We start from the raw sequence: 7954 nt of genomic DNA, 5'->3' as shown, positions 1-7954 counted from the left end.
GATGGTCCGATGGTCATATTTCTCTTGGCAGCTGGTGGAATTGCCTTAGATGGAGCTGGGATGGTCAGTCAGTCTGCAGCTGTAGCTGGCGTAATCTCAAATTGGGGATGGGCATCTGTCGGTCGTCTGGACATGGTGGAACTTCTTCCTACCTCGGGATGGGCATCTGTCGGTCGTCTGGACATGGTGGAACTTCTTCCTACCTCGGGATGGGCATCCCGAGGCAGAGGCGGAAAGAGAATAAAGAGAATAATTAGCGTAGCTGCTGTTCATTAACTATGCATTAAGTGAAAGCTTGGCTGAAAAGATGTGTCTTTAATCTAGATTTAAATTGGGAGAGTGTGTCTGACCCTCGAATAGTATCAGGAAGGCTATTCCAGAGTTTAGGTGCTACGTATGAGAAAGCTCGTCCACCTTTGGTGGATTTTGTTATTCTAGGTATTGTCAAAAGTCCTAAGTTTTGAGATCTCAGCGAGCGTGATGGGTTGTAACGTGATAAAAGCTCGGTTAAGTAAGTAGGTGCTAAACCGTTCAGGGCTTTGTAAGTAATTAAAAGAATTTTAAAATCAATGCGATACTTAATGGGTAACCAGTGGAGCGATGATAAAACTGGGGTTATGTGATCGTATTTTCTTGACCTAGTAAGAACTCTGGCAGCTGCATTCTGAACTAACTGTAGTTTGTTTATTGATGATACAGGACAACCACTAAGTAGAGCATTACAATAGTCAAGCCGTGAGGTCACAAATGCATGAATAAGCTTTTCTGCGTCTGCAACACATAAACTATTTCGTAATTTGGCAACATTTCTAAGGTGGAAGAAGGCTGTTTTTGTGATATTTGAGATGTGATTTTTAAATGACAGGTTGCCGTCTAATATAACGCCTAGGTCTTTAACTGTATTTGTTGGAGTAACAGTGCAGCTTTCAATTTGCAGGCTGTAATCGGAGATATTCGGTTTACTTAATTTTGGTGCTATAAGTAATATTTCTGTTTTGCTAGAGTTTAAAAGGAGGAAATTACTAGTCATCCAATGTTTTATGTCCTCGATGCACTCTGCCAGTTTGGATAGCTTAAAGGAATCATCTGGTCTTGATGAGATATATAGCTGAGTATCATCTGCATAACAGTGGAAGCTAATTCCATGTTTTCTAATAATGTTGCCGAGGGGCAGCATGTATATGGAGAAAAGCAAGGGTCCTAAAACCGAGCCCTGTGGTAATCCATAATTGACTTGCGTAAAATTTGACGATTTCCCATTTAAATGGACGTATTGATATCGGTCTGTTAAGTAAGATCTGAACCATTGCAGTGCCTGTCCCTGAATACCGATATAATGGTGTAAACGATCTAGTAGTATTTTATGGTCTACAGTATGGAAAGCAGCACTAAGGTCAAGCAGGACTAAGAGTTAGATGTTACCTTTATCTGAAGCAATAAGGAGGTCATTTGTAATTCTAACGAGCACAGTTTCAGTGCTGTGATGCGGTCTGAAGCCAGACTGAAACTTTTCGTGCATGTCATTATTTTGTAGGAAGGTACACAGTTGAGTTGACACTACTTTTTCTAGTATTTTAGACAAGTACGGAAGATTTGAAATCGGTCTATAGCTTCCAAGTTCATTTGGGTCTAAATTTGGTTTTTTGATAAGAGGCTTAATTACAGCCCGTTTAAAGGGTCCTGGGACATGTCCTAGATTAATTGACGAGTTGATTATGTTACAAATGGGCTCAATTACAGCAGGTAGTAACTCTTTTAATAAAGTAGTCGGAATGGGGTCTAATAAGCATGTCGTCGGTTTGGATGTTGCAATAATTTTAATTAAATCTTCCTGATTTATAGGAGAAAAACACTCTAGTTTTTCTTTTTGGGTGACGGTTGAAACTAATTCTTCCGACACACTTGGAGGTTTGGTTTTAGCTATGTTGTCTCGTATTATTTCGATTTTCTCGGTAAAAAAATTCATGAATTCATTGCTACCAAGGTGCGGCGGAATACCCAGGTCAGGTGGAGTCTGTTTGTTTGTTAATTTAGCAATTGTACTAAATAAAAACCTTGGATTGTTTTTGTTATTTTCTATGAGGTTACGGAAGTGCTCGGCTTTTGCTGCTTTTAGTGCCTTTTTGTAACAGTTTGTACTCTCTTTCCATGCAATTTTAAAGACCTCTAATTGGGTTTGTTTCCATTTTCGCTCCAGTTTACGCGTTTCTCTTTTTAGGGCGCGAGTGGTGTTATCATACCATGGTGCTATGTTCTTTTCATTTATCCTTTTTGACTTCATAGGTGCGACCGCTTCTAATGTATTAGAGAAAATAGTGCCCATGTTGCTGGTCATGTCATCGAGCAATTTTATATTCGTTGGAAAGGTTATTAGAGAAGTCAGATCTGGCAAGTTCTTTACGAAACTATCTTTAGTAGTTGAGGTGATTGTTCTACCCTGTCGATAACGAGATATACAACTGATTTCTGCAGTGCGCAGTGTACATATTATAAGATGGTGATCGGAAACATCGTCGCTTTGAGGTATAATATCGATATTGGTTAGATCGGCTCCGTGAGATATAATCAAGTCTAGGGTATGATTAAGGCGATGAGTAGGTCTATTGATGTATTGTGTTACACCACAAGAGTCTAGTAGTTCTTTAAACGCCACAGCTAATGGATCGTTATCAATATCTACGTGGATATTAAAATCTCCAACAATCAGTACTTTATCGACGTTAACCAATAGATCCGATAAGAATTCTGCGAACTCTATCAGAAAATTAGTGTAAGGCCCAGGGGGTCTATACACAGTAACCAATGTAAGAGAGACCAATGATTTTTTACTTTTGTTTGGAACTGTTATGTTCAACGCAAGCATTTCAAATGATTTAAATGTATGCCTTTGGTCTCCGAGTAACGGTAAGAAAGTCTCTAAAGATTGTTGCGACACCACCACCTCGACCAACTGGACGTGGCTCATGAATATAACCGTAGCTTGGAGGAGTAGACTCATTTAGACCAAAATAATAATTTGGCTTAAGCCAGGTTTCAGTGAGGCAAAGTATATCAAAACTGTTGTCTGTGATCATTTCATTTACAATAACTGCTTTTGGATTTAGTGATCTAATATTAAGTAGCCCAAACTTTAGGCGTTGGTTTTGCTCATTAAATATATTGTCTTTTGGTTTAATCATGATAAGATTTTTTGTACTGTAAATGTACTGTAGGAGCTCTTCCAGTCTCAAGTACCACCTAAACGCAAAGCATCCCTTAGCTAATGCGGAAGTAAACACAAATTCATCTTATTGAACATAATTTAATTTTCATCACCAATTATCATAGTAGAACAGCTTTCTCAAGCAGTTTGTGATGCATTTTGGAAACAGGAGATGAGCCCCTGGTCTAATGCACCACCTGGCTTGAGAAACCCGTTCTCAAAGACTTACTTTTAGTCATTATTTGGGTAGCACACATATTCTGAATGCCTTCGGCAGAATTCAAATGAGCCATTTTAATCTAGATTAATCTAGATTAAAAAAAAAAATCTATGCCCACCACTAGTTATAATTGATGTTTTGTGTGATAGTTCAGGTGTTTAATGTTAGTTCTGGTAAATATTATATTTTTCTTCAATAATGAAGCTGAAGGTCAGAAATGAGTTTACTCATCAATCAAGTTCAGTCAAACTATTAACAAAATAACCCAAGTAATGCTTTTGAGTCTCCACATTCATCTAATTCATGAAAACAACCAAAAGAATCTGAAATATTAAACTACTTATGTTTTACATTCTGCTCAATGTATGGAGAATCTTACATCTATAAATAATTTCTTCAATGCGATCTGTGTGTGTGTGCATGTGTTATCCTTCTTATTAGTATGATTCTTTACTCATTTTTACACATTCAGTTTATGAGTTTAATAGTGTATATTCATTCATTCAATATAGTTATTCTAGTTTATATTAGATTAGAACATTTGAATTGTGTTCCTAAGTAAATAATGAGATGAAACATGAAACAGAACTGTATGTGTTAGTGTAATGACACCTAGTGAATGTGATTCTAGTTTAACTGAGAAAAAAAACTAAGAAATTTTAAGAAAAATTATATTTACACCCCTGTTCAATTCAACAAATGATATGTAAGAAATAAAGACAGAACACCAGTAAATCTTATTGGGATAATTGTTCTCTCTCTCTCTCTCTCTCTCTCTCTCTCTCTCTCTCTCTCTCTCTCTCTCTCTCTCTCTCTCTCTCTTTCCCTCTCTCTCTCTCTCTCTCTCTCTTTCTCTCTCTCTCTCTCTCTCTCAAGATTCAAGATTCAAGATTCAAAGGATCTTTATTGGCATGATAAAAGAAAATTTACATTGCCAAAGCACAAGATTAAATATAAACATGCAGAAATACAGATTAAGATCAAAAATAAAATAGAATAAAATTAAAAGTCTATAAGTAAAAATCTATATATATACATCTCAATATAAACAGAAAAAGAGTTTTAATTAAAGTTCTCAATGAGGGTGACAGTGTCAGTTTGTGTGTGTTGTCCTGTCAGTGTTGTGTTGTGTTGTGCTGGTTGTTCTTTGGTCATGGCAGGACTTGACATATCTTGCAGCAGGTTTGAGCTTCTTGACTTTTCTCCCAGTATGTATGAGATCTTGTCCTTTTGTTGAAACTGGTCAAAGTCTTTGTGTAAGTTTGTAAACTGGGGGAAGAATGTTTCTCTGATGTGTGTGTAGTTGGGACAGGAGAGGAGAAAGTGCAGCTCTGTTTCCACTTGATTGTGTGTGCAGTGTGGACACAGTCGCTCTTCTCTCGGTGTCCATGTGTGTCTGTGTCTGCCCGTCTCTACAGTGAGCTGGTGATCACTGAGTCTGTACATGCTCAACACTTTTCTTAGTTTAGGGTCTGATACGCTTGTGAGGTATTCTGACACTTTATATTCTCTCTTTAGTGACAGATAGCATTCCAGTTTACTTTGCTGAGCTTTTGCTTCTGTCCAGTGTTTGAGATATTTCTCTTTTTGTCTTTTGATCATTTGGTTTAGTCTGGCTGGGGTTTGGGGTTGACTTGGGCATGTTTGGGGTTGTAGAGTTAGTTGTGAGATCAGTTGGATGAAGGGGTTTCTCTCTGGGCTCAGCTCTTGATGACTTAAGGCTTTGTGATGGAGTGTGTCTGTGTCGCTGTTCTTAAGGTGTGTGTAGAATTTTAAAGCTCTTTTTTGTATTTTAATGATTAGAGGATACAGTCCTAATTCTGCTCTGCAGGCGTTGTTTGGAGTTTTTCTCTGAACCCGTAGAATGTTTTTACACATTTCTGTTTGCAGAATCTCTATTGGGTGTTTGTCCCATCTGGTGAACTCTTGGTTGGCGAGAGGAACCCAAACCTCACTTCCATACAGCGCGATTGGTTCTATAATTGATTGTATTATTTTCAGTCAGATTACGGTTGGGATGTCAATTTTGATATTCTTTTTGATGGTGTAAAAGGCTCTTCGTGCCTTGTCTCTCAGGTCATTCACAGCCTTGTTTAAGTTTCCGGTGTTACTAATGTTTATACCAAGATATGTGTAGTTCTTGGTGTGTTCTAGGGGCACGTTGTTTAGTTTGAAACGGTGATGTTGATTTTGGCTACTGGGCTTTTTTTGGAATATCATGACTCGAGTCTTCTTAAGGTTAACCGATAGGGCCCATGTTTGGCAGAAAGTGTGCAGGGTGTCCAGATGTTGCTGTAGACCTTCTTTTGTGGGTGACAGCAGCACCAGATCGTCTGCAAACAGGAGGCATTTCACTTCGGTGTCTTGTAAGGTCGGGCCGGGTGCTGGTGACTGTTCTAGAGCTCCAGCTAGTTCATTGATGTAAATGTTAAATAGTGTAGGACTTAGACTACAGCCCTGTCTCACTCCACGACTCTGGGAGAGAAAATCTGTGTGCTTGTTGCCAATTTTAACTGCAAATGTGTTATTGGTGTACATTGATTTGATGATGTCGTAGGTTTTTCCTCCGATGCCGCATTGAATCAACTGAAGAAAAAGTCCCTCATGCCAGATTGAGTCAAAAGCTTTTTTGAAGTCGACAAAGCATGAGTAGAGCTTTCTTTTATTTTGGTTTGTTTCTTTGTCAATTAAGGTACGAAGAGTGTATATATGATCGGATGTGCGGTATTTGGGTTGGAAACCAATTTGGCATTTTCTCAGGATGTTTTGGTTGTTTAGATATTGGATAAGTCTGCTGTTAATAATGTTACAGAGGAGTTTACCTAGATTACTGTTTACACATATTCCGCGGTAATTATTAGGGTCGAATTTGTCTCCACTTTTATGGATTGGAGTTATGAGACCTTGGTTCCAGACTGTGGGAAATATACCTGTACTAAAGATGATATTAAACAGTTTGAGGATGGCGAGTGTAAGTTTTTGGTCTGCGTGTTTAATCATCTCGTTTAGGATACCGTCGATACCACTTGCTTTTTGGGATTTAAGTTTTGGTATATTTTGTTCTAGCTCAGCGAGTGTAATTGGTTAGTCTAAAGGGTTTTGGTAATCTTTAATTGTTGACTCCAGAGTGCATAGTTTGTTGTGTAGGTTAGTTTGTTCATGGTTCTTGTTTATTTTACTAAAGAGGTTTGAGAAGTGCTTTATCCATACGTCTCCGTTCTGAATGGGAAGATCTTCATGGTGGGGTTTGTTAAGTGTGTTCCAATGTTCCCAGAAGCGATTTGTTTCTAGAGATTGTTCAATTGCTTTTAACTGGTTTTGTGTATCTTGTTTCTTTTTCTTCCTTAGTGTTTCCTTATATTGTTTAACTTTTTCATGGTAGAGTTGGCGTGTGTTTACATTGTCAGCATCTCTGTGTTTCTGATTTGATAGAATTCTTACTTCTTTTCTAAGGTTTTTACACTCCTTATCAAACCATTTCTCATTTACAGGCTTTTTGTTTGGTTTTGTGTTAGTGGGTTTTAGGTCAGATAGGGTTGCAGATATTGTAAAAATTTGGTTAATCCTGTCTACTGCTAAATTTACACCTTCACTATCGTGTGGAAATGGGGTATCGAGGAATTTATTCAGTAGGATTTGAATTTTTGGTTCACGAGTTATGCTTTTGTATGTATCTTCGCAATTTTGTTTCCACCTGAAAGTTTGTTTTAGGGTATGGATAGGGGTTTGTTTTGATGCCTCTGTGTTAGGTTTGGATCTATTGAGGTAGAGAGTGATTTTACTGTGATCTGACAATGGGGATGGTGGGCTAACTGTGAACGCTCTGAGGGAGTTAGGATTCAGATCCGTGATGAAATAGTCTACCGTACTGTTACCCAGCTTAGAACTATAGGTGTACCTACCGTATGAATCTCCTCGTAGTCGTCCATTGACCATGTACAGACCCAGTGTGCGACAAAGATGGAGAAGTCTTAATCCATTTTTGTTTGTTGTTTTATCGTAGTTCAGTCTTTGTGTATGTGTAGGTATGGAAAGGACATCTCCTCCTGGAATGTGTTTGTCTCCCTTGGAGTGAACCGAGTCTGATTCTTCACCTGTCCTGGCATTTAGGTCACCGCAGATCAGAACATTGCCCTGTGACTGAAAGTAGTTGATCTCCTCTTCCAGGATCGTGAAACTGTCCTCATTGAAGTAGGGTGACTCTGCTGGAGGGATGTAGGTTGCACACAGGAAGATATTCTTATCTGTTGAAGTGATGGTCTTGTTGATTTCTATCCATGTGTAAAACTGGCCAGTTTTAGTCATTTTTATTGAGTGGGCGTATTCAGATTTATACCAGATCAGCATTCCGCCTGAGTCTCTTCCCTGGGTGACACCAGGCAGTTTGACGGATGGAATGATGAATTCTCTGTAGTTTGTAGGGCGACCAGTGGGTCCGTCTCCTCTACTCCATGTCTCCTGTAGGATGAGGATGTCTGAGTTTTTTCTTTCAGAGCTGAAGTCTATCTCTCTCTCTCTCCCTCTCTCTCTCT

Source organism: Triplophysa dalaica, chromosome 17 (genome assembly GCF_015846415.1).
Source record: "Triplophysa dalaica isolate WHDGS20190420 chromosome 17, ASM1584641v1, whole genome shotgun sequence".
In the NCBI taxonomy this organism is placed as follows: Eukaryota; Metazoa; Chordata; class Actinopteri; order Cypriniformes; family Nemacheilidae; genus Triplophysa; species Triplophysa dalaica.
This window is presented reverse-complemented; position numbering follows the sequence as displayed.